The sequence below is a fragment of the Panthera leo genome, chromosome A1 (assembly GCF_018350215.1).
Source record: "Panthera leo isolate Ple1 chromosome A1, P.leo_Ple1_pat1.1, whole genome shotgun sequence".
NCBI lineage: Eukaryota > Metazoa > Chordata > Mammalia > Carnivora > Felidae > Panthera > Panthera leo.
The window spans coordinates 127474982-127502670 of NC_056679.1; the positions used below are offsets into that span (position 1 = coordinate 127474982).

At 37.1% G+C, this 27689-nt stretch overlaps 1 protein-coding gene across 3 annotated transcripts in view; it reads right to left on the bottom strand.

Annotated features, from left to right (window-relative positions):
• Nucleotides 1-27689, bottom strand: part of PDE4D (phosphodiesterase 4D) — a 1410663-nt gene that overhangs the window by 570057 nt on the left and 812917 nt on the right. The window contains exon 1 of one of the 3 annotated variants that reach the window (XM_042939579.1): nucleotides 11142-11257. The exons of the other annotated variants lie outside the window; for them this stretch is intronic. The gene's annotated coding sequence lies outside the window, so the exon portion shown is untranslated. Of the gene's footprint in view, nucleotides 1-11141; nucleotides 11258-27689 lie in introns of those variants that run through there. 3 annotated transcript variants of the gene reach the window in all.

Consider the following 27689-nt stretch of genomic DNA (forward strand, 5'->3'; position numbering starts at 1 on the left):
GGGAACTAAAGGAGGCTTTTAGCAGTGAGGAAATGAGGTCAGAAGGGCTGGGAAGAAGAGTTGAAATATGATGTTTTAATTTTAAAATAGCCGAGGCTTGATAATAGCAGAGGGTGGGTAGTTAGTGGAGAAAAACAGAAAGTATCAGCAAATAGAAACAGGGGTGAAGGGTAGAATGTCTCTCAGAAAGCATAAAGAGGTGGGTCTTAGATCATAAACCTGCATGTCCTTATACAGGATTGTCACACAGCTTTATAGAGGATTGGCATACACAGCTTCCTCAAATACTCCATGGACTGGGATTGAACCTTCAGGGTGGCTTCTTATCACAACCTGGTTTAACACATGTGGCTCTGTTATTCTCTCCACTAGTACCTCTGCACTTTTCCCTTCTAGCACTCACCACACTTTGCACTTATATATTTATCTTTCTACTCCATGCCTACCACTTCAACTAGGATAGAAGCTGCATGAGGGCAGGGATCCTATCTGTCATAGTCACCCTCCCTGGCACAGTCCCTGGTACACGATAGATGTTCTATAAATATTAATGGACTGAACAAATCAGGATAGGCACAAGAATAAACTTAAAATTATCTATCTTCTCTGATGAAAATTCTAGGACTGGAATTGTTCTAGTCATTCTTTGGTCTGTCTGCTGTTCTCATTTAAATGAAGTCCTAGAATCAATTGTTGTCCAGCAGTCTTTGTACCTTTGTAAGATCTTGGTGATATGTGGGGGTTTTCAATGTACTTTGGATGACATAGCAGCCAAATCTATCCACATCACTAAACCCAATCAGCCAGACTGTCATTCTCACTCTGATGCTATTTAGAATTGTGCAGTGAGCCACCCGATTCCACTTCCTAAAAACTAATTTCCCTAGAGCTTTTGCTCTATTATTTCATCAATGCCCCTGAGGTCAGAAACTATGATTTCTTCTCTCCTGAATAGTACAATGTCTCATTAAAACTTCTTCCCATAAGCCTAAGTATTTCTTTAGAAATTCAAAGAAGTTTCAAGGATCATGAAGGACCTTTGGTTCGATATCAGCTATATTTAGTGCTTTGAGAGTAACAGTACAGTCAAGTTCCTTAATGACCCAGAAACAACTAATTCAATATAATTCTGATTTCTTGATTGCCAGTGTTTTTTTTTAATTTGAAAAAAAAAATAACAGTGTTTGACCAAGATTTAAAAATGCCTATTTTTATAATTACTTTACATATTCCAACAACCACACTAGATTACTATATTCACACATAAGTATGGGCAAGTGTAATTATCTAATAATTTAGATAATATTTCCATATTTTTATATTTAATACTCCTACTAAGGAAAGGAAGATGGGAAGTAATCATTCAGTTATTCCCTCAACAATTATTTATTGACTATCCCCAAGTTCTAGGAACTAGTTGTGAGGCCAGGGGTATAGCAGTGAACTATAAAACAGCCTAGGGGCTTTCAGTATAGCTGGAGGAGGGTCAGAAAAGAAAATGAATGAGTAAAATCTATAAACATATATATATATATATATATATATATATATATATATATATATAGTAATAAGTTCTAGAAAGAAAAATTAAAAAGGAAGGGATATGGAGAGCTCCAGGAATAGGGATGGTACAGATATAAATATCAAAAAAGATAGACACAGAAGCCATCACAAAGAAGATCTTTGAATAAGGAGTGACAGATTTGAGGAAGTAAAGGGGTATCGGGGAGATTCAGGTTCTCGCCTGAAGTAAGAGCCCCTGAAGCAGGACTGTGCTTGGAGAGCCGGGAGAATAGAAGGAAGTCAGTGTTCCGAAGCAGTAATAGGAGCTGAATCAGAAGTGACAGGAACCCACAGGTGGCAGGTTACTGTGAGGCTTTTAATTGTGGTGAAGATCAGAAGTCACCAATGGGTTCCAGCCAAAGGAGTGACCCAACATGACCCGGGATTTACAAGTGCCACTCTGCTGATGTGTGAAGAGTAGACTGGAGTGAATAAAGAGGGTAGCAGGGATACTGGTTTTGGACAGTTGTCTCACAATCCAGATGAGAAAAAATGGTGGCCGGGAGCAAGCTGGCAGCAGTGGAGGGGATCAGAAATGGTCAGATTCTGGCTTATATTTGGAAATAAAGCTGGGTGGGGTTGCTGACTGGATTGGATGAGGTAGGTGGGGATGGGGAACAGGAGAGCGTCAAAGATAACTGTAGAGTTTGGCCTGAGATGGGAAGTCCACGGGAGGAGTGTTTTGGCAGGGAAGAGCATGACTTTGGTTTTGGAAGTGTTGGGTTTCATGCAGACAATAGACAACCAGGTGGAAATGGCAGGTAGGCAGTTGAATATTAACGTCTGATTTCAGGAGAGAGGTCTGGATGAGTGGTAGAAATTTGCCGATGGCATATAGATTTTAAGGCTTTGGGATTAAATGAGATCATGCAGGAGATACACAGAGTACAAAAGAGTCCACAGACTAAGCTGGAGACATACCAATGCTAAGAGTTGAGGAGGAAGCAACAAAGGAGAATGAGAAGGTGTGGCCAAAGCATAAAGAGGTAAACGAGGAGAACAAGATGCCCTGAAACTCTAGTGAAGAGAATATTTCTTCTCTGAATGTTAATATTAAGGCAGCCATCAATTTATGTTAATAATGTCACACAGTGGAAGTTATCTTAATCCTTGGCTCAGTTTTTTAAAGATAGATGATTTGAGTTTTAATTTATTAAAGGAGAAAAACATTCCCCATTTACATTTTGCAATTTACTTGTGTAAGATGAACTTATTTCCAGGCAACTACATAATTTAAATAGGTGCTGGCCCATTTCTTAGTTTCTGCCCTAATGGAACTGATGTGACCATGGAGTTAACAGTGAGTTCAAACACTGCTCTACACTTACATTACTCCACAGGAAAAGGCAATTTTAAAATGCAAATATGGAGAATTAGGAAGGAAGACAATCATAGTGGACTGCACATATTATTTTTCAAGGAAAACTAGAATGGGATTTTATGCCAATTATGATATCCAAGTTTCGTGTTATAACAGGAATTACATTTTTGTTTCACTTTGTTTAGTTTTTTAATAAAAACCCAAAGATTTCTTGGAAGTGTGGGAAATACAGATTTAAAGATAAAGTAGAGTTGGGTGGATAAAGGCAGCATTAGCCCTATTGCCTGCGATCACAGTTCAGAGCTATAAAATGATATAGAATATGCAATTAAAGTGACAACATGCAAAGTTACATATAATCCTTATCTCCTATGGAGGTTCTTCAAAAAATTAAATATATAACTACCCTATGACCCAGCAATTGCACTACTAGGTATTTATCCAAGGGATACAGGTATGCTGTTTCGAAGGGACACATGCACTCCAATGTTTATAGCAGCGCTATCCACAATAGCCAAAGTATGGAAAGAGCCCAAATGTCCATTGATGGATGAATAGATAAAGAAGATGTGGTATATAAATACTCGGCAATCAAAAAGAATGAAATCTTGCCATTTGCAACTACGGGGATGGATCTAGAGGGTATTATGCAAAGCAAAATTAGTCAGAGAAAGACAGATATATGATTTCACTCATATGAGGACTTTAAGACACAGAACAGATGAACACAAGGGAAGGGAAGCAAAGGTAATATAAAAACAGGGAGGGAAACAAAACATAAGAGACTCTTAAATATGGAGAACAGAGGGTTACTGGAGGGGTTGTGGGAGGGGGGATGGGCTAAGTGGGTAAGGGGTATTAAAGAATCTACTTCCGAAATCATTGTTGCCCTATATGCTAATTAATTTGTATGTAAATTAAAAATAATAAAATTACAATTAAGAAATTAAAAAAAATAGAGATAATAATACCAGTCCCATGTACCTAATCAGATGCGGTTTATGTATTTTAAAGCGTTTGCAAACAAACTACAGAATATTACAGAATGTCAAAGGACTAATTCACTGTGACTTTTTTTTGATGGGTGAAAACTTTAAAAGCACCAGTTGTTTTCCAGTCACTTGGAAGGAACTTATCTTTAAATCCACACATCCTCAGGCCACTCTGCAGATACTCAATTAAATTGAGTTATTTAACATGAGATTTTTGGATATTTATGATGTTAAACATTCTTGTTCTAGCCCTGCAGTCCTTGGATGGATGTCATTAGTATATATAAATGTTAGAATAGCATTTATACTTTAGAAATTATGAATCAACTCCAAGATTTCCTAGGATGTATTAGACAAAATGAAATTGACCCCCAATGTGTTTAAATTCTCAGTATTCCTGCTATACCGTGACTTTCTGGTTCAGAGATGAATGCCTTAAATGGCCTCATAAACTTGAAAGGCTCTTGGACACTCAATACCTTCCTATGACATTTTGATGAGTCTAGTGTAAATGAATCAAAAGCACATGGATTAAATTCCCCATGAACTACTACTACTCTTGGCTATGAGACACCTTAGGGAAAGTGTTTTGGCAAGGGGTCAAATATGCTTTGCTGACCCCTCAATATTTTCATGATTCTCAGTGGACATAGGCTTAGTCAGCATATTCAAAACAAGATAAAAGTGACCAGAAGTGCCCATGTTTGCTTGGATGTCACCAGTCTTCCTGTCTCCTTCAACTGGGAGGAAAGGGAGTTCTTCAATTGCACAGTCTCTGTAAGCCGGGGCAACCTGACCTCCTGGTTTTGCTATAGGTTTATTCTGAATGTGAACTCGATAAGTTTAAAATTCTTTAGACTGCCCACCTCACACTCTTAACTAGTTAGTTAGCTAAACAGAAGTGAGTTTAGACCAAAAATGGACTGTCTTGTGAATTATACTGGATTCTATCCTTGAAATATTTAAGATTTTATAAAGTATCTCCAACTTTTTATAAAGTTCTCCCCTCCCAATTCCTTAAATCAATAATAGTAAATAAAAAATATTTATGTTTGATCCATTCAGAATTGGGTATTTGAGATACTGTAAGACATCTTATGGGTGAAATGATCTTATAAAGAGATCAGTACTTTAAAGACTTTAGAAAGGATCTGGTTTACACCAATATTAGTCCAATATTTAGCAAAGTATGGGAAGTTTCCAATATATTTAATAAGTTATCACAGAAGTCCTCAAAATGGCCTTCTAAGGCTTAAAAAAAAAGTAATTATTTTTTCTTTCAGCATCCACAATCTGTCTCAATAGTAAACCAAGCAGTAAGGCTTTCTAACTTCCAAGGCAAGTCAAATGTATTTGCAAACATGCTGGGTTTTTTTTAAAACAATATTTTAGGCTATAATTTACAATGGAATTTCAAAAATGTAGTCATTTCCACCCATTTGATTCTTATTTTACTTTATATAAAACCAGTCATTTTTCAGTTTTAAAGAATTCAGCATGGTATTTAGGAGTCTCAGCACTTTCCTTCCATTTTGAAAATGTGCCAAGTATTGATGTGGTCAGTTCTAGGATTCCTCAAACCATTAGAAATTACAAGTGTGTGATAAATATACCAATTTTCTAAACTGGTAACTCATGTTGAATTTAAGAATGGGAGCTACCTACAAAAAACATTTCCAAGTCACCATATGTCTGTCCCTGCAATAGGGAGACGCTCCCTAGCGATTCTTCCAATTGATGGAATGATTAGCTGGCCCTTGTCATTTCAAATCTTATCTCTGAAATGAAAATAAACTGCTAAAGTTAATTTAAAATTTAGTTTTCCAACAGGTTTCAAACAGAACTACTCCTGTGGTTTGTGGTATAATGTTGCTCCCATGGAGATTATAATTCTTTTTTTTTTCCTTTTCTATGAATTTTCAGAGCTGAAATTTGGGTAGGGCAGTCTTCTATATAGACTCTTTTATTATGTATATATACATAATAAAATGTTATGTATATTTTATATATATAATATTATGTATATAATATATATATATATATATATATATATATATATATATATATATACATACATACATACATTATACTTTAAGATTACCAAGGGTGATATAAATCTATTATTTAGACCTGATAATAATACATCTATCCAAGATTTTAAAGTATTAGATAGTCCAGGTGCATAAGATTTTATGCTTTGTTTTTTTTTCATTTTCTTTTAAAAAATTATCCATCAGTTTTCTTATCTCCCACTGCGGAGGGTACAGATTTTCTTCTCATTTTCTGTCAATAGTACGACTCAAAAATGTATCTGCCAACATGCCTACCAGCTTTATTTTAGATAGGGAGATTTCAAACCTTCTTTGCATGTGGATGATGTAGCTAGAGAGCTACTATGGCTGAGGACCTCTTCATCCCCTATGTCCAACTGTGGAGGGCACAGCTTTGAAATCAGTGTTGCAGTCCTGCACAGTGCAGGTCATTTATGCACCTCTCTTTCATGGTCACCGCAATGAACATTATGCTATAAAGTGGACTCTTAAAGTGCGAGATTAAAAGTTAGTGTTGATCTATGAAAGTCTGATCATAGAACTAGGAATAAATCAAAGAGTCTGAAAATTATTCAGTAATTCCCACTTGCTATGGATTGAGTTGTGCCTCCTCAAAATTTATACATTTAAGTTCTAGCTCCCAGTATCTAAGAACATAACCCCACATGCAAATAGGGTTATTGCAGGTGTAAGTAATTAAGATGAGGCCATACTAGAGTAGATTAGGGTGGGTCTCGAATCCAATATGCCTGGGATTCCTATAAAAAGAACACTATGTGAAGAGACAGACATGCAAAGAGGGAGAATGCCACGTGAAGACTGAAGTTATGCTGCCAGAAGCTAGAAAAGAATCCCTTTCTAGTACCTTCAAAGGGAGCAACCCGACAACACCTAGATCTTGGATTTTTCATCTTAAGAACTGTGGAACAATACATTTCTGCTATTTATACCACTCGGTTTGTGGAACTTTGTTACAGCAGCCCTACTAAACTAAAATGCCACCCCCATCCTCAATTTCCTGCATTCTGGCTTCAGCTCTTACCATGCCAATGAAATGCTTTCCACCAAGCAGTAACCTCTATTCAGGTCACTCAGCTCCCTACCTGTAGCTTCTGACCTGTTGATCGCCCCTCTTTGAACCTCTCTTTACCATTACTTTTTAGTTTTTGTTTTCTTAACATTTCTGAACACCTCTTCTCATCTCATTTCTTTAACAGTCATTGACAGTTTTCTATGTGTCATGGCAAAAAAAAATATTGTGCAATTAATAAGAGTCTCTGCTTAAGGAACATAAAGTCAGGTGTGTGAGAGAAGTAAATCATTGAGTACAGTCTTATACTATAAGAAGTCTTCTGGTACAAGAATATGTAGGAAGTACACCCAAGTCAAACCTGTAGATTTTGGCAAAGATCCTTTAATAAAATGACATATAAACTCAAATATAAAGGGGGGTTACTGATGAAGGAGTGGAAAATGGGAGAGCTGGGCCAAGGGAAAGAGGTGCTCTAGGCACAAGGAGCAAGAAAGACCTGCACTTCCAAGAGGGTACAATGAGTGCACAACAAGAGGGCACAATGAACCTTGAAAACTGTGATCAGAGCTATGTGCAGAGTACAAGGAAGAGAAGAGCCTGTCCAGAGAAGAGAGCAGGTGTCATATCCTTATGGGCTGCATATGTCAAGTAACAAAGTTTGGACTAGATTCTGAAATCAAGCCATAGCCATGAAAATATTTATGCAGGAAATATATATCATCATATTTATCTTTTAGAAATAAATATACTGAGTATTGTGGGAGGAACAGACATGTAGAAGTAAACAAGATGGAAAGCAGAGGCACCATTAGGGCGTGGTTGTGGTATTTCAGAAGAGAGATGATGGTGGCTTAGCCTGAGGTAGCACCTGTGTACTGTATGCAAAGCAGTGACTCACCTTGGAGAATACTAGAGATAGAACTGATACAACAAATGATTGGACAGGGAGGATGAAGAAGAGAAAAAATTCAAAAGTAATAACCAAATTTTCACTTGTAAGATTTGGTGAAGACTGATCATTCACTGAGATAGAGACACAGGGCAGGGAACAGATGGGGGTATGACGAGAAGGGGCTGGAGGTGGGAAGGTAGTCTTGGATATACAGAGTTTGGAGATGTTGTGTAGATAAGTTTAGAAAACAAATCTCACATTCAGGAGAGAGATCCAGATGAAAGTGGAAGACTAGTAGCTGCTTCTTAAGTTCTTGAAATCATCTGTGGAGGTTTTGAAAAATACAAGTTCCTAGGCCCAACGAAACTCTAGTAATTCTGCTTCAGATGGTTAGCATAGGGAATGGACTGCTGTTTCCATAGGATTTACAGATGATTCAGATGCATGGCCATGGTTAGGCACCCCTGAGAATTGGAGTGAGAACACAGAGGACCATGAACAAAACACAGTGGAACACTATCATTTGCAAGAGAGACAAAGGATGGAGAAACTTCAAAGAAGATGGATAAAATGAAGCAGATGGCTAGAAACTATTTAAAAATAGAGAGTGGTCAATACTGTAAATACTGAAGATGTCCAAGTGAAATAAAGGCTGGAAACTATTCACTGGATTTAGCACTAAAAATTTCCATATCTATAGTGGGGGAAAATGCAAAATCAGGAGAAAAAAATGTAAAATCCTTTGGTTGCAAAGATGAGGAGGGCAGTAGGTGGAAGGGGAAAGGAAGGCTAATGAAACTTTGTTTTTTTCATTGTTTTGGTTTTGCAAAGGAGTATTTTTTTTTTAATTTTTTTTAGTGTTTATTTATTTTGAGACGGATAGAGAGAGCAAGCGGGGCAGGGGCAGAGAGAGAAGGAGACACAGAATCTGCAGCAGGCTCCAGGCTCCAAGGTGTCAGCACAGAGCCCGATATGGGGCTTGAACTCACAGAGCTGTGAGATCATGACCTGAGCCGAGGTCGGACGCCCAACCGACTGAGCCACCCAGGCGCCCCGCAAAGGAGTATTTTGAGCATGTGTATTTCTTATAATTTTTTCCCGCTTTCCTGATGCATGATTGACCAATAAAAATTATATATAAAGTATCAATGTGAGGTTTTGATGTATGTATGTATTGTCAAATGATTACCACAATCAAGCTAATTAGCATATCCATCATTTCACATAGTTACCATTTTTTTGTGTGAGGTAATAAAACTTGAAACCTACTCTCAGGAAATTTCAAGTATACAATATAGTATTATTAACTACTCCAGTCACCATTATGCGCATTAAGGTTCCAGAATTTTTCTAAGTGAAATTTTGTACCCTTTGATCATTGTCTTTCCCCCTTTCCCTTACTGCCCAGCCTCTGGTAACCAACATTCTATTCTTTATTACTATGAGTTTGACTATATATATATATATATATATATATATATATATATATATATATATACATATATATATACATATATATGTGTATATATATATTACATGTATATATAATATATATTCCATATAATATATATATTCCACATAATACATATATTATATATAATATATATCCACATATATATATTCCATGTATGTATATATACATACAGTCCACATAAAAGTGAGATCATACAGTCTTTGTTTTTCTGAGTCTGGTTTATTTCACTTATCATGATGTCCTTCAGGGTCATCTGTGCTGTGACAGCTGCTGACATTAATGAGTCAATATGTGCAGTGATGCAAGAGATACAAGTGAAGTGACAGGTGAAGGAGGAAGTGCACCAAGGAGGCAGAAGGGGATAGGATTCAAAGCACAGGTGTAGGGTTCTCCTTCAGACAGCAGAGATGGAAGCTTCCAAGTGACAGAAGGGAAGGGTCTTAGTGTAGGAGAAATGGAGACAAGGTCGACTAAAAAAAATATGTGCAGATGTTGGTAGCATTGAGGCTCCCTTCAGTTGAGATGAGAGACCATAAACTTGCCATGGTACCAGTATATGTGGCAATGATTTTCTCTGGAAACTGTATGGGTAAACATGGAAAGCTCACACAGCTAAATTAATCCTGGCTTCTAATTTTCCTATTCAGGCACAGCAGAATAACAATGAAGGGCTCAGCAAGAGAGCAGCTGAAATAGACTACTGGGTGTTTAACATGTTAAGAGGAGATAGAAGGAAAGAAGGGTATGTTGGGGGTATGGGACATCTGAGTGTAAGATTTCAAGGTTGGCTGGGGCAATTCTGGGGGATCACAAAGCTTGAAAGTGACCATGGGTGTGGATAGTCAGAGCAGAGCTAAAGCCAAGGTCAAGGGATATTAGGGGGCTGGAGATGAGAGAGTACAGGTTTGCTTTTCATCCTTGGCTGTGCATTAGAAACACTTGGGGAGCTATAATATCTCTCAATACACAGGCCCCAGTGAAATCAAGATCATTGTGAACAGGATCAAAGCATGAATATTTTTTTAAAGGTACAAAGGTTGAGAATCACAGAACAAGTGCTGTTGCCTTTTTGTCTAACTGGGTTCCAAAGTCACACGAGATGGTAAACTGCATTCAAGATGAGTCCTTTTGGTTCTAAAACTCTTACTTAGGAAAACACTAAGGGAGATGAGGGAAATGGCAAAACAGCCAGCATGGGAAAGTAACAAAGAGTCCCAAGATCTCTTAAATACTTTGTGGTTTATGTTAAAAAGTAAATGCAATTTGAATGGTATTGTTGGACCTCTTCCTTACAGGAACCTAGAGAAACTTCCTATAACCTCATTACCCCTCTTCTTGAAAATTAAAGACTTGAAAATTAAACATATCACCATTTTCCTTCCCTTTAAAAGTTCAATCAGACAAGATAGAGTCACCAGCCTATAAAACATTACCAGACTCAATTCTGCAATTTCCAGCCTTGACTTCAGAGGTGTCTTGAATTTAGTTTCTTAGACTGAGGACAGTCCTGGCTCATGTCTCAATTACCACCCAGTCCCAGAGCCTGGAGACTTGGTCAGAACCCTTCCAGAGGTTGCATATGAGCATAACCCTTGCTTCACAAATAAAAGCTCAAAATTAGTAGATGTTCTTAATGTTTCTGGAGACAGCACCTTTATCCAAGAAGCACTGAATAGGAAACAGCTGAGTTCCTCTTGTGACCATGGTGTCTCCAGTATCCTGGAATTATAGGTTTTCATAGGAGTTTACCCAGATTAAGGCTTTAAATATGATCAGGAATCAAATCTAAAGTCCATATATGACGCTTCATCTTACCAAAGCAGCAAAAGAATGATTGGGTATCCTTTGGCACAGTAAGTAAATCACAGCAGTTTCTTGTGGAATAAATCTGAGGGATGTTTTTCTCCTTCTTCTTTTGCCTACAGTGACAGAGGCCAAGGCCATTACCCTGAGAGGTCTAGGGTGGCAAAAGATCTTGTTATAAACAAAAGCACTCATAATCTTAGTAGCCTGTAGTCCCTACCTAGTCTGGCTTTGAAGGTATTGAATAGTTATTTAGACTCAGGTAATGAAATCATTTTATTTGATTGTTTTTCTGACCTAATAAATCAGCTAAGAATAAGGATATTTGGCTAATTAGACTGTAACAGTGGAGACCAAGCAAAGGATTTTTAGGGCAGTAAAAATACTGTGTATATTATAATAATGACTATATGTCAGTATACATTTGTCTAAACCCAAAGAATATACAACACTAAGAGTGAACCCTAAGGTAAACTATGGATTTGGGGTGATTATAATATGTAAATGTACGTTTCTCCTTGGTAAACCATGTACCATTCTGTGTAACATTGATAATGGGAGAAACTGTTCATGTGTGAGGGTAGGAGGTATGAGGAAATCTCTGCACCTACCTCTCAATTTGTTGTAGACCTAAAACTGATCTAAAAACATAAGTACTTAGAAAAAAAAAAAAGGGGGGGGGACCTATGATTTCAAAAGATGAAACTTGCCTGAACTTAAATGTGAAATTAAGTGGCCTGCTAGAGTCCAAGTTCAAAATCTGACATTTTCACTCAGAAAACAGAACTCCTTCTGCTATACTCCTTTTATATAAATGTATATGCATACTCACACAAACATATATGGATATATGTATACATACACATAATTTTTTTTTAAGAGAAGACAAACATTTCAGAAGAAAAAAAAGTATTACAGTTGGTATCAATAACCATGTGGGATAAATTTAAAAGGTAATAATCCTAATTTTCTACAAAAAAAGTCATGGCAGAGTCATTAGAGTGCCAATAAACAAAACAAAGAAAGCAAACAAACAAAAACATTCAGTTTCAATCTGACTCTGCTGGGACTGGTAGTGTGTAGCTCATTTCTATCCAAGTTCAGATCTCAAGTCTAAACCTTGATGTACAGCTAATGTTAAGTATCACAATGGCTTTTCCTTTGTTTTGGACACACCTCTGTTTCTCTCCCTTTCTACTGTTTTTCTGCACCCAAAGGAAAAGGACTATCCCCTCAACTCTTCTGTCTTCCATGTCCAATCTTAAGGAAGCCATGCTGTAGTTGTCAAAGCCAGCTCAACACCACCCAGGAGAGTTCTTTAGCACAAGTGAAGTCATTAGCCCGAGACTCACCATCAACCCAATTCTCAAGTCAATAGGAGGACTGAGAATCTTGAATCAGATACTAGAACCTGACAAAGTACTTGAAACTGCTGCCAGTACAGCATTACTATAAAGCTCCAACCGGTACCTTAGGTCTAGTACTTTCTAAATTTACCCCATTTCCCATTACCACCACATCTCTCTAGTCCTCCTGTCAACACTCCTGATTCTTTATCTTTGTGGTCACTACCCAAGATGAAAATCCCTTTAACTTTGTTCTCACCATATTTCACTGATATTAAGATGCCTCTGATTGTGAGATGCATCATCAATTTGTTAATAGCTTTTCAGAAGAAAAAAGCCCTACCTTATTAAATGAGCACATCCACTGTATGACTCATCCTAATTTCAGAAATGTTAAAATAATAAAAGGATACTTCAAAATTGTCAAATACAGACAGAATGTCCTTGCTTATAGCCTTATTAGGTATAGTTTTCTTCCGCTCCAATATGTTCTGTAAGGCCCTATACTCTCATTTCCACTGTACCTCCAGTAGGGCACTACCCATTAGAATTCCTTATGGGGATAGAAATGTTCTAAAATTGGTGCTGTCCAATATCCAGAACCACATGTGGCCATTGAATGTTCCAACTGAGAAATGAAGTATTTTATTTTATTTTAATTTAACGTGCAAATGTCCACAAGCAGCTAACAGCTACATGTATTGGTTAGCACAGTTCTGGAACTCCAGATCTAGCATCCTCAGGGTCCATTAAGTGGGCACTACTTCTCCAACAGTTCTCAAAAATGGAATTATGTGCTTCTTTGTATTACTATGACTTAGGAGTGCTTAACCAATCATAGGGCTCTCCACTGCCCTTCCACACTACCATTCCATCATCATCTTTCAACTAAAACTGCTTGCTCTGAGGTCCACACCATCTGTTGTTTCCTGGTATCCAGAATCCCCTTCTAACAACTGCATAATAATCTTATACGTGGGTCACAATTTTTCTTCTTGTTTTAATTTGTACTGTTACCCTCAATAACAACCTTTATCACGGGGGCAATTTCTTCATATTCAGCCCACTTCACATTGGAAAGCCAAAGTTATGAAGATGGTCATCTCTAACTCTGCTTTTTAATACTTTAAACTCTGTGGCTACCCCCTCTATCTTCATGTTAAGGTATTTGAAGCTTCTTTTAAATTTTTGAAATTTTAAAATTTAAAATACTGCCACAGTTACCATCTCTGACTTAATGTATTATTTTAAATCTCCTAGTTCACTCTGAATTTTGGATTCACCCTGGTAAAAACAACCAGACCCCAGAGCTCTTACCTCTGATTTTTTATAAACCTTGATACCCATCCTTTCTTTGTACCTTCTAGAATGTTAAGCATTGTTAGTAAAAACATTAACCAGGTGATTGGATGCTCCATGAACAATGCTGTTTACTTTTCCCAAGGGCTCAATGTTTGTCAGCAATACCATTACTCAACAAGTTATTAAAAATCTTTATATTATTTTTAAGTTCACAACCTCATTTTCCTTTACTATTGGTAGAAAATAATGAGAATACTAAAAATAGCTGATATTTCCAAATATTTATAATGTGGCATGCACTATTCCAAGCATGCTATATGTATTATATCATTTGCTACTAATAAACATTATTTGATTGTGTTCTATTGATCTTACTATCTTTTGTCACTTTAAAGAGAAGAAAATATATTTAAAATTTTCTCATTAAATGAAAGGATAAAAGTCACCTCACATGACCTGGCTTGACATGTCTCATCTGAAGCCACTACTCATCTTCTTTCCTTTTCCTGTATTTCAGAAAAATAATGCTTCTCCTGTCCAAAGGAAATTGATCCACAAAGCCTCTTAATTCTTTCCCCTTTTTATCTTTCAAGACCTTTCTCTTGCTTCCAACCACACTGTCATGCTTTGGGACCTTCTCTTTATCTTTCTCTGGCACCTTCAGTCTATTTCTCCCCTCCTTCCTATGCCCTCATCCCAGCACACAATGATTCTTCTTTTTAATCTATAAATTATCATTAAAAAAAAAGTTCTCTCTCAAATCCACCTGTTTCCCCGCTTCATTATATTTCCTTTCCTTTCCTGCTCCTTCAAACTACCTTACAGAGTGTAGGGCCAATGTGGGACTACACAGAAAGAATGACACCAGGCAGTGGTGAGGTAGGAGGCCATGGATATGTGGTGGCACCAATACAGTAGCTTTCAGCTTTAATATGCGACAAACTAAAATGTTCACTCAGATTGCTGGATAGAGGTGTTAGATGGAGTCTGCCACCTGATCCAAACATCAGGACATCTAGTCCATATCTTACACTTAAGAACTATTTCAATACCTGGTCATGTCTTCATTTCACCTGGTAGTTCTTCATTTCTCAAATAATAAAACCTTCAGCGTTCCTTTAAGCCCTTACTGTTGGATTTCTGTCTGTATTGGTTCTGATCCCTACATTTTAATTCCTCAAAGATTATCATTTGGCCAAATTTTAGGGCTATTACTCTATTTGTCTTAGCATTTACATATAAGATGGTTAGTCATTCCAACACCACCCTCCTTCTATGTTCTTTGCATCATTTAAATTTCTTGACAAGAATGATATATCTTGGCTGGTGCAGAATTCTAAGATGGGCCTGTTACCTTCAGACCTGCTGTTACTCCATGATTATATTAAGGTAAATGGAAAAGGGAGTGTTTGTAGCCATGCTTAAGGTTATTAATCACTTGGCATTATGATAGATTTGGGGGGGTATGTCTAGGCAGTTTTCTTTGGCTGGAAGCAGAAGAGGAAGTGAGAAAGATCAGAAATGTGTAAGAGATTTGGCATGAGGGCTTTCAATGATGACATGGAGATGACCATGGGCACCTGAGTGGCCCCTACAGCAGAGGGGACCCCAGCCAACAGCCAACAAGGACATAAGGACTTTGGTCCTATGACTGCAAGGAACTGAATTCTTCCAGTGAGAGGAATGAGTTTGGAAGATGAGTGCATGCTACAGACAAGACACAGCCAACCAATACCTTAATTTCAGCCCTGTGAGACACTGAGCTCAGCCCAGCCTAGTCAACCTTGGTTTTGGTCCTAAACACTGTGAGATTAAAAAAAAAAGTGCTGTTGTAAGCTGCTAATTTTGTGGTAATTTGTTATCAGCAATAGAAAACAAATACAGCCAAAAGCATCTGGGTAATTTGTTGCCCAGATGCTTAACTAAGATACAAGATCCTCTTAACTAAGGATACAGAGTTACAATCTCTGTAATTACACTCTCTGTATCCTTAGTTAAGAGGGCTTTGTATATCATAGCTTTAAAACATAAATTTGTGAATTTTCTCTTAAAATGAAGTCTCACTTCAGTGTTACTTAGAAAACATAGGGTTTCCGGCAATTGTCTCTTTAAAATATCAGTTAGATTACCTTTTTAGTCATGGATTCCTTATAGCATTCCAAAATAAGGTGATTTATTTAACAAATGGCTAGTGTCTTTATTTGGATCTGCCAATGCATTAAAATAATGTTTGTTGAATAAAGTCACAGCTGGACTCTGAAGTATTCAATGAGGTGAGCTTCCCTCATCTCAAGCACTCTAATAAAAGTCTATCAGAAAGTTAGATGTTCAAAACAAAATGGTAACCTAGAACCATGGACATTGTTACTTAATGGCTATTACTTTACAGAACAAATGGGTGACTTCATTAATTTCTTAATTTGGAGAGTCTATTATATGAATTTTCGTTAAATAGACTTAAAGTTTGAGTTTGCAAGCACAGAACAGAGCGTTTTTTATAAAAAACCTATAAACTAAAGTAAAAACATAAGAAAAACATTAATATTTAGATGTTGAAAGGATGAGCACTGTTTTGTTTAGCTTTCAGCAGTAAAGACATATTAAGATCCAAATCATGTCACAGGTTATTTGCAGCATGAGAATAGGATCAATATTTTGATTGAATAAATTAAGATAATAACCTTAATGAGCAGTGAGCTAAAATACCAAAATGAAGTGAGGAATGGAGGTGTTTTGAGAGCATGTGGAGGCATGAACTTTTATTGCTTTCTGTTCCAAAAACCTAAATAAGATCTTTAGTCTACATCTTAAGAATTATTTCTTATAAATATTTTCCAGTGTTTCTTTTTTAAACTCCATAATCCCCAAATGATAAAGATTCTAATTCTTTTGAAAAATGTCCTGACAGACTTACCGTAACATTTTTTATTTTGCACACATTTATTTTTTCACACTTTCCCTATCCAGTTGCTAGAAAAGATAATGTTCTATAACCACATTTAGGTAATAAAATCTCAGTTACATACCAACTTAGAGTCTAGGCCCTCAAGTAGTACTTTTTTTGTTCTTTAAAAAAAAAAGAACATATTTTTTTTCCACTAAATATTCCTGGCTCACTGGAGGCAATCAATTAATGTTCCTCATTAATTAAGGAATTAATTAAACTAGATGATGATGAGTCTGATGATGTCAGTGGTATTACAGTAGGAAATACCCTGAGACCACCTATTATTCTCAGAAAACTCACTAAGTCAGTGGCATGGGTATTTTTGCTGTTCAAATAAGGATTAAAACAATAAAAATAGAAATTATTAACAAAGTACTAAATTCTAAGATTATTTTTCTCAATACAGAAGCGTATTGTAAGTTAGGTGTTATATACATTGTATTTATTCTTATCTAGGCACTGAATTTTATGCAAACAATATGCATTCGATTACTGACTGCATTTTGCATTAATTATGTCCTCTTTCCCTCTACCCTTTCTTTCACTTAGCAGGTGATATCACTGAACCTATCATCAAGGAGCATGATCTGGGAGTCAATAATGTATATGAAGACATATTATTACCCTGAAGCATCGGAGAGATTTTTATATGAAGTCAGAAGAGTTTTCCTGAAACTCTTTTTTTTGTGTAGATTGTTATTCATAGCAATGGTTCTCACCGCCAACTATGAAAGATGTTCGTTAGCCTTTGGGTTGTTTTCTGAGCATGAAATCACCACAGCATTTGCTTGTACCTATGGCAGAGGCTGGAGAAGGGTGGTGAAAATCTGTACTTCCCAGGGTTGAGGGAAGAAATAAGCTCACATCAGACACGTGCTGGCTCCTAGCTAGCCACACCTGCACCTGCATCTATATTTTATCCTTAGGCAAGAAATAACTCAGTACGGTGTCCTTAAAGACTTTGTTTCTCAAAGAGCCATTTGTAAGTTTTGCAAAACAGAGTCTGTAGATTAATCATCTACACCTACCTCTTACTTATCTAAAGAGGAAAGAAATTAAAATAAAAAAACTGCTGCTGCAGAATCCACAGCAAGTATGTTAATGCGATTCTCATGACAACCCCTTTACAGCCCTTTGAAACCTCAAGTTACAGTTTTAATTTAATAACTGAAGAAAGGAATGTTTGCAATATACCTGTACCATGAGGAAGCAAAAAGAAAGGAGAACCTGATCAGGGGCATAAGAAAGCAGCAGTTCAGGGTCATGGCATTCTATCAGGCAGAATTGGCTCAGTTCTGCATTATCCCTAATACCTTCGTTAGGCTTCCATGGTTCTCTCTGTGTGTACATCAGTGTCTCACAGGGCATTCTCCAATAGCAGAAATGTTCTATATCTGCACTGTCCAGTACAGTAGCCACTGGACACAAGTAGCTATCTAAGTTAAATTTATTAAAACAAAGTTAAAAATTCATTTTATTTCACATATGGCCAGGGACTACCATTTTGAATAGAGAATGGTACTGTTTAAGATATCTTATTTATAGCACAGGGATGCCTGGGTGGCTCAGTTAAGTGTCCAACATCGGCTCAGGTCATGATCTCACAGTTCGTGAGTTCGAGCCCTGCATCGGGCTCTGTGCTGATAGCTCAGAGCCTGGAGCCTACTTTGGATTCTGTGTCCTCCCTCTCTCTCTACCCCTTGCCTGTTCACACCTGGTCTCTTTCTCTTAAAAATAGACATTAAAAATATTAAAAAATTAAACAAAATTAAAGATATTTATAGCACCTATCATTGATTAGGCCCTGATCTTAAGCCAGACCATTTATCTTTTTTTTTCCCCCACAAATATTTGTTAGGGATCTATTTTGTGCCAGGTGCTATTCTGTGTCCCAGTATAGAATGATGTACAAGACAGCAAAGATCTGGAACCCATGGGGATTTCAGACTAGTGTGGGCAACAGAAAAGGAATAAGAAAATAAATGATAATATTATTTACTTTTCTTTCCTTTTACATATTATGTAGGCAAGGAACTGAGTGTGTAGGGGAGGGCTAGGAGCCCTCTTAGAAAAGGTAGTCAAACACGATCTCTGTGAGAAAGCAACCTTCCAACAGTGTTACGGATTGAAGTTTGTACGTTGGAATCCTGACACTCCAATACCTGAGGATGAGACTTTATTTAGAATTCAGGTCATTGCAGATGTAGAGAGAAAGCAAAACTATAGGGGGAGGACCATCTCAGCCAAGACGGGGGCCTGCGACAGAGCCTTCCCTCATATCCCTCAGAAAAACAAAAACAGAAACAGAAACGCTGCCAGAACCTGGATATCAGACTTTAGTTTCCACAACTGTGAGACAATACATTTCTCTTATTTAAACCACCCAGTGTGTGGTACTTTGTTATGGCAGTTCCTAGTAAGTGATACAAGTAGACTCTGATGGGCAAGTCCATTTAATCCTCAAAGTTGTTCTATGGGTTAAGCGCTCCTGTGGCCATACATCAGATGAAAATACAGAGTTTAAAGACATTAAGTAATTTGCCTGAGGACATTTTGCTGTTATGTGGCAGAAATATGAGTTAGTCTGACTCCTATGCCTGAAAGTCTTTTAATACTATTCGCTTTGACTGCTTTGACTCATCTTTTCCTGACTCCACGTATATCTGAGTCAATGAAAATTAAGTAATTAATTTTGTATGTAAATAAAAGTAAGCTACAATGTAGTTTTTTTCCCCACATAAAATATTAAAATCCAGCTGAAATACCTTATTTGCCTTTTTTGTTTAAAACAAATTCTAGAGTCAGTTAAGCGTCTGACTATGGGTCAGGTCATGATCTCATGGTTCGTGGGTTCGAGCCCCATGTCAGGCTCTGTGCTGACAGCTCAGAGCCTGAAGCCTGCTTCTAATTCTGTGTCACCCTCTCTTTCTGCCCCTTCCCTTCTTACACTCTGTCTCTCAAAAATAAATAAATGTAAAAATAAATAAGTAAATAAAGAAAGAAAGAAAATGAATTATATATTTAATTGACTCAACAATCTATAAATCTTGGCCTTTGTAGTGCTTATAGAGCTCTTATTTATCTATCAATTTCTATACCATGATAGACATACATGCATATACAGGTAATGTTTAGACTATTTTAAATTTTAGGTAAATTAGAGCAGTGTTATTTTGCAATTCTCTTATCCTGCATGTGGCCGGGTTAACGTTCGTATTCTATCTTGCTTCAGAAGACATCAAATTATTTTAAATCATATTTCCATATGGACAGATAATTCCCTTATGGGTGAATGAGTTTACACATTTATAGACCTTCATCTCTGTCAACGAAAGGATGATGTTCTCTTTTGGATGGTGCACAAAGTTCACTTCCAAAAATATCAGTTCACACTTGCCCTCCTGAGAATAGGGTGGCAGAGAACCCTTATAAGGAGATGGCCCATGATTTGGTTTGTTCAACTGGTGAAAAGAAACCATTCCAGTGGGCAGAGACATCCATCCACATGAGAAAGGCTTTTTAGAAATGTTCCAAATACGGCCTCACTTTAATCAAGCAATGCCATCTGTTCAGTGAGTGGCAAGGTTGCAACTTTTATAATAGGAATAGCAACCAGTGCCAGAAATGAACATACAGAAATACAACTGCCGCCTATACTAAATATGCCTACTTATATTCTAGGAGGTATATAGATATAGCAATAGATAGAGATACAGGAGTAGATACAGATATAGACACAGACACAGCCAGATACAGATACAGACACAGACATAGATATATCCATTAGCATCTGCTGTGACCTTTATTGGAGATACTTTGGTCCTAGTGTTGGTACTGACACGTTGTAGAACCTTTGCTAAGTCACTGAACTTCCCTGAGCCTCAGTTTATAAATTCTCTGGGCCATCTTTGTGGTAAGGATGTAATGAGGTCATGTTTGTGAAGGTACTTTGTGCACTGTAAAGTGAAATGTAAGCAAAACACATAATTTGTACTAATTGTAAAGAAAGGCTCTTAGAAAAGTTACAAATAATTTTAAAATATCTTTTGAGGACCAAGCACACTGTCAGTCACTTTACATGGATGGCATTATCTTGTTTTATCTCATAATGACACAATCAGTTACGCACTATTACTATTGCCATTTTGCAGAGGAAAAAACCAGTTTAAATAGCTCAAGTGAGTTGCCTACAGTTATTCAGCTAGTAAATTCTAGAAAGTGGACTTGAGCCGAAGGTATCTCATCCCAGAGACTATTTTCCTTTCTTTCTTTCTTTTTTTTATTGTTTATTTATTTTTTGAGAGAGACAGTACAAACGAGAGCTGGGAGGGGCTCAGAGAGGGAAGGAGACACAGAATCTGAGGCAGGCTCCAGGCTCTACACAATCAGCACAGAGCCCAATGCAGGACCCGAACTCATGAACTGCAAGATCATGACATAGCCGAAGTGGGACGCTTAACCAACTGAGCCACTCAGGCACCCCCACAGAGACTATTTTCTTAAGAACACTTCCTCTCCCCTTAGCCTGTACCCCTAAAGAAAAAGAGAGAGAGACAGACAGAGAGAGAGAAAGAGAGAAGTTTTTTTCTTTGTTTTAACTTTTGTTTTGGAGAAAAGGTTTTGTTTTTGGAGAAAAGGTTTTTAAGATTCATAGTTAATTTTTCAAATTCTAAAGTAAAACTAATAAAGGTGCATAATATATACATATGTCTTTCTATAAGAGAAAAATAGATCCTTATATTGAAAATCTTGAATTTTATTTAAGATGGAGTATTTTAAAATCCTATCCTGTTACACATTTGAAAGACCTGCCTTTTAGAAATCACAAATCATTATGAAAATACCAAAAGTGCTACTATTAACTATTTTCAGCTGTCTTTTTCAGAATTCTCCACCAATTTTTGTGCATAGGTATTTAAATCAATAAATAGTTTCTATGACTTGACTTAATATTATCACTCATGCCAATTATATTTTATGGTATCAGAGAGATGTGAGGTGGGGAACAGATGGGAAACAATAAAGAAAGTAAAGTGTTTTGAGAAGAGATTAAGGTCTAATCAGTTTTTTCCCCTGACAATGATTAAGGTATTTGCTATGAGGCAACCGGTTATTGTAAAATAAAAAAACAAACTCCTAACATACCACACTACATAGTATTTAATAAAAGCATCTCTGTAAGACAATGAACAGTCCCACCAGGGTCAAAATGTATGCCAATTGCAAAGCCACTGGGTATGTGTGCACATGCATATACATGAGAGCTTGCATGCACATGTGACCGAATATTGAGCCTTTATCCCTCAAACCTTTTAACTGAGCAAGCCTGTATGTAACACCAGATCGCACCACTGGTACAAACCTTAACAATAAATGCTACTTAAGAGGCAGAAATGAACCAATATAAGCGTTTCAGAATAACTATCAGGAGCCTTAACGGAGACACAGAGAACTGAAAAATGGAGGGAGAAGGGCTTTGCCTGACACTTTCCCTCTCCCCCAATCTTTACATCATTGGTTTTCTTGGCCTTTAAAGAGAAGTATAAACATAGCTTTTGTTTGTTTGATTGATTTTGTTGCAAAAAAATGTAAAGAGAGCACACAGTGGTGAATAGAGTGAACCAGAGTGAACTGAGAACAGTACATGATATTCTCTATCAGAAATTCTACAACAATTTTTTTTTTAAATGGGGCAGATACAGAATGTTCTGAAGACCCGGGTTTTTATAACTTTTAAGGCCCTAGTGGATTTGTTGTGTGGCATTTCACATTTGTTGTGCTAAGTTACTGGATTTGGGTTGGTTTTTGACATCCTTGTCCGAAGTGTTACTTTTTATAAAGAGCCACATAGCAGGGTTTTTGTTCTGTTTTAGTTTCACTTTGCTTTTTTTTTTTTTTTGGGGGGGGCGCATAAAAATTCCTGCTGATTTCCACCACCTAGAAATCTCTGTTTATAATATAATTTGGTCTCCATAGCTGTTTCTATGAACATTAGCCAGTTATTTGATTTTTATAATTGATGTCATCAATTATTCTGTCATTAAACACAAATCTTTAATACCATTTTAATGCTATTTATAGTATATTGTTATAATTAATCCTGTCTTTGGGCACTTAACGGAATTCTTATTTTTCCTTCCTAAACAATACTGTGGTGAACATATTTGTAGCATATACCTTGGCTAATTTATCTGAACACACCCTGAAGTTAATTTATTACAGGGGAGAGAAAGCCTTGTGTTTTGGGAAGCTAACTGGTGTTTTAGAGTGATAGTAGTTGGTGGTAGCAGTTTGGGGAGAGATTGGTCAGGGAAAAGAGACTAAAGACTGAGAAGCCTGTAACTTAAACTCAGGTAGTGGCAACAAAAGCACAGATGAAGAACCTAGAAAAGATATTTGGAAGGTGAAATCAACAGGATGTGGAGAATGATCCATATGGGGTAGAAGAAAGGTTTCAGGAGAGAGAGGGGTCAAGGGTGACCTGAAGGCTTGTAGCTTGAACAACTGGGGAGTAGATAATGAGTTCCAAATTGACCATGCTGAGTTTGAGGTGCCTTCAAGGCATCCTGGTAGAAACGGTCACTGGGCAGGCATAGGTAGAACCATGATGGAATCCCAGGGTAGAGACGTGTTCAAATCTATACAAAGAGACAAACACGGTAACATCTAGTTTTATTTCATGATACTTGCACTGCTATCACATGCCCATCTGCCTGTTCCTATTACCTTCTTCTTTCACCCCCCAAATTTTAAAGACACAATATGTGTAAATGTCCTTGGCTGTTATCCAAAGTCACTGAATTTGATGTAAAAGCTATTTTCTTTTTTTGCATTAATACTTTGACCTTAAAGAGCAGCTTCATTTTTACTATAGAGTTTACTGATTGAGGAAGGAAAATATAGTTATAGATTTAAAAGAAGAGTGCATACAGAACAAAAAGAGAAAAAAACAGTATTGGAAAGAAACAAAAGTAGTGCTATATTTTGAAAAATATTTATACATGCACTAGGATATTTGATTTTTACCATAACCTTAGAATGTGTACAAGTTTTTATCACTAATTTACAGAAATGAGGAAACTGAGGTTCTGAAAAGCTAAACACTTTATCCTCTTGTTTGACAGCTTGTAAATGTCAAAGTTGAGACTTGAACTCTGTGCCGGAGTTCTTCCCCCTATCTTTCACCTGCATCAAATATATTTTTCGTTACTCTCTATTCCTTCTCTTTCTCTTCTCCTCCTCCTTCTAATCAAGATACTTTGATTTAGTTGTCAATTCAAAGTTTATCTCACTCTTTTTAAATATCTGCTTATTATTTACTGAGAGAGAGAGAGAGAGAGAGAGAGAGAGAGAGAGAGAGAGAGAATATCAAGCAGCCTCTGTGCTAGGAGCCCCATGTGGGGCTTAATCTCATGAACCTTGAGATCACGATCTGAGTTGAAATCAAGAGCCAGATGCTTAACCGACTGAGCCACCCAGGTGCCCCAAAGTTTACCTCATTCTTAAGGCAAAGAAGTTTTCACGTCCTTTAAGGAAAATGTATACAAAGGTCTCCGTGCTGCGTAGACACGCAGCGCACCACACCTTCAGGCAGCTCCCAGTCTGAAGCTTCAGTGTGCTACCTCACTGGGGTATGGGGTGAGCCCTGGTAGACCCACGGCCCTGTGTACATACCTGGCATCTCTTCTAGTAATCTGTTCTTCTAGTACACTCTTCAGTCATCTCCACTCCATATATTCTGCCTTATAGGTTTGATTGCTACTCAAGCTCATACTTATTTTTCAAGTCATTCATTGTCACCTCTTGCACGAAAAAGAAAGATTTTTTTTTTTAATTTTTTTAACGTTTTATTTATTTTTGAGACAGAGAGAGACAGAGCATGAACGGGGCAGGGGCAGAGAGAGAGGGAGACACAGAATCGGAAGCAGGCTCCAGGCTCTGAGCCATCAGCCCAGAGCCCGACACGGGGCTCGAACTCATGGACCGCGAGATCGTGACCTGAGCTGAAGTCGGCCGCTTAACCGACTGAGCCACCCAGGCGCCCCAAAAGAAAGATTTTTAAGTATGCCTTTTTCTCCATACTGAAATCTCTAAAAACTTATCATAAGGTCATTATCATTCTTTAACTACATGGTTCAAGTATAAAGCAATCCTGTATCTCTTTCTCTCTTGCTTTCCCTGCCTCAATTCCAGAGATTTATAGACTATAATTATCACACAATGCTACTCAGAAGTCCTATTGGTTTTTCAGTTTTTTTGTAGACGGAGTCTAATCTGGAAGCTTTTATTTTACTGGTTCGATTTCCTTAATCTTAAAGGTGAAAGTTACTTTCCTTGGGTTCCCAAGTGATTTTAGAAAGCCATCATAACTGTGACAGGAGAAATCTAACCAAGATAACACAAAAACTATTCTGATCAAATTCAATTTTTATTTTAGGCTGCAAGCAGTTTATTGAATGCCTGCTGCCACTTTTTATTTTTAAATAACAGCTTTACTGAGCCACAGCAAAGACAATAAACTGCACATATTTAAAGTATACAACTTGACAGGTTTTGACATATGCGTATACCTGTGAAAACATCACCACAAGCAAGGCAATGAATATGTCCATCACTCTCAAGACCTTCCTTGCATTACTTCTGAATCCCTTCTGTCCCTTCCACCCTTGCCCTCTCTTTGCAGACAACCTTTGAGACATGTCATAGTCAGCCATCAAATCCTCTCCATTTTTTCCATAAACTCAATTTTGTTTTAATAAAAACCACGGCAAGATTCCTTTAAAATGTGACAAAATTATCTTGGGAGGGGGAACTTTTAAGATGAGTTATTACAAGTTAGAAAATAAAAAGATGAACATGCCAATATGAAACCAGGCAAAATCCATCAGCAAAGAATACCTCATCACACAAAATGGCTGAGAAACAAGTTGAAATCTAAGTAATAATCAAATAAATGGCAATTAAACTAACAGAGTTACTAATTTGTATTAATCCTTTTGATAAAGATTTAAAAGATAAGATAATTCAAAGGATTCGATGTGCTTTTGAAAGCAGACACTAATATATTGCTGGAAAAAAGTGCCGATTTTTGGAGGGTAATTTTGGCTGTAACCATTTTTTGACTACATTACACCTATACATATAGTAACATGGCTATACTATATCAAAAGCCACTTGTTTAAAAATTAATATTAAGAAAATAAACAGTGAACAATATCAACAAGTTAGGAGAAACATAACTGTGTGTCATTAGCAAATTGATTAAATGCACATGGTTTATCCATACAATGAAATAGAAGCCATTTAAATGGCCAAGCTTATCTATATGGACTAAGATGGAAAGAAAAAGAGTAAAAGAGAAAAGGAAATATACACAGAATGGTTTTTTGTATGGAAAAATACTCATAGTGTGTTGTGCATGCATAGATACAACTATGGAAAATAACTATATGACATTTAACAGAAGTCCTCTCTGAGAGTGGGAGTAAAAGCACAATGTTCACTACACACACACACATATATACACACACATATATACATGTACTTTATAAATATATACGTTTATATATAATTTTACTGAGGAATATTTACTACTTTCATAGTTTAAAATATTTTCATTTAACTATCAGTATGTATAATATGTTCTTATATTTTTCAATATTCTATAAACATCTAGATAAGAAAGTTCTAAAAAAACCTACACAATGTTGACAGTCATTTCTAATTACAGGAAATATTTTCTAAAGTTTATTTATTTTTAATAAAGAGAGAGAGAGAGAGAGAGAGAGTGTGTGTGTGTGTGAGTGGGGGAGGGGCAGAAAGAGGAAAAGAGAGAATCCAAAAAGGTCCTGCACTGTCAGCACAGAACCCTATGCAGGGTTTGAACCCACAAACTGTGAGATCATGACCTGAGCCAAAACCAAGAGCCAGATGCTTAATTGAATGAGCCACCCAGATGCCCCTATGGGAAATATTTTTAACAATTTTTGTTAATCTGGGCTTTTCTAATGTTTTCTTACAATGATTTATTAAAATGTGTAACAAAATTCTTCTAATAAGCTTCCTCTGTTTAAGAAAAATCAATAGAACAAAAGAAATAATCTCTATAATGCTCTTTCCAGATGCTGACCATAACAATCAAATATATATGGTCACTGGGGAGATTTCTGCTTCCTGCCAAGATGGAGTAAAAGCAGCCAGGTTTACACCTCCTCATGAAAGAATTGCAAAACTAGACAAAATATATGAAACAACCATTTTCAGACATTAGGTGACAGATCGCACAGCACAGGACAGTGAGCACAGAAAAGGAAAATACATCAAGCGAGTCTCATGATTGCCCCAGCTTTCTGTCTACAGAGAGTTTCTAGGCCTCAACACAGAGAGGCAAACCCAGCCAGAGCCTGCCAGCATCCCTAAACTGAGGAGAGAGCCAGCAGTCTGGGGAGGTCAAAGTAGATAGTTTGCAGAGCAGAGTGATGTAAGAGAGAGACAGCAGCACATACAGAGACCTTGGGACATTTGCCTTAGCCTCCCTTGAGTCTTCATGTAAGCATTGATCAGGTTTAGGAAGGTAGGGTTTCTAGAAAAGGGCAGGAGTTAGGGATGGCAAAAGGGAAAGAGGAAATTTTAGGGGTGATTGCTATGAGTTTCATGATCACTGTCACTAACGGAATCAATGCTATCTATTGGCTCAATGGAATCTTTTTCTTTTCGTGCAAATTTAACAAGGAGCCTATCAAATGACACTTGCTTTTGCCTCCTTTTAAGGATTTTGTGGAAATGTGACAGTGCATTGACAATCACTCACAATCTGGCAGAGTGACTGAGAGGGAGGGATGGAGGGAGGGAGAGAGAAGAACCACTGGGTCACTTGTGATCATGTTAAATACAGTGTCACATACTTCTAGTATTATAAGACATCGCTCATTAATCAAGTAAAAATTTATTAGAAATTTTTGTCTT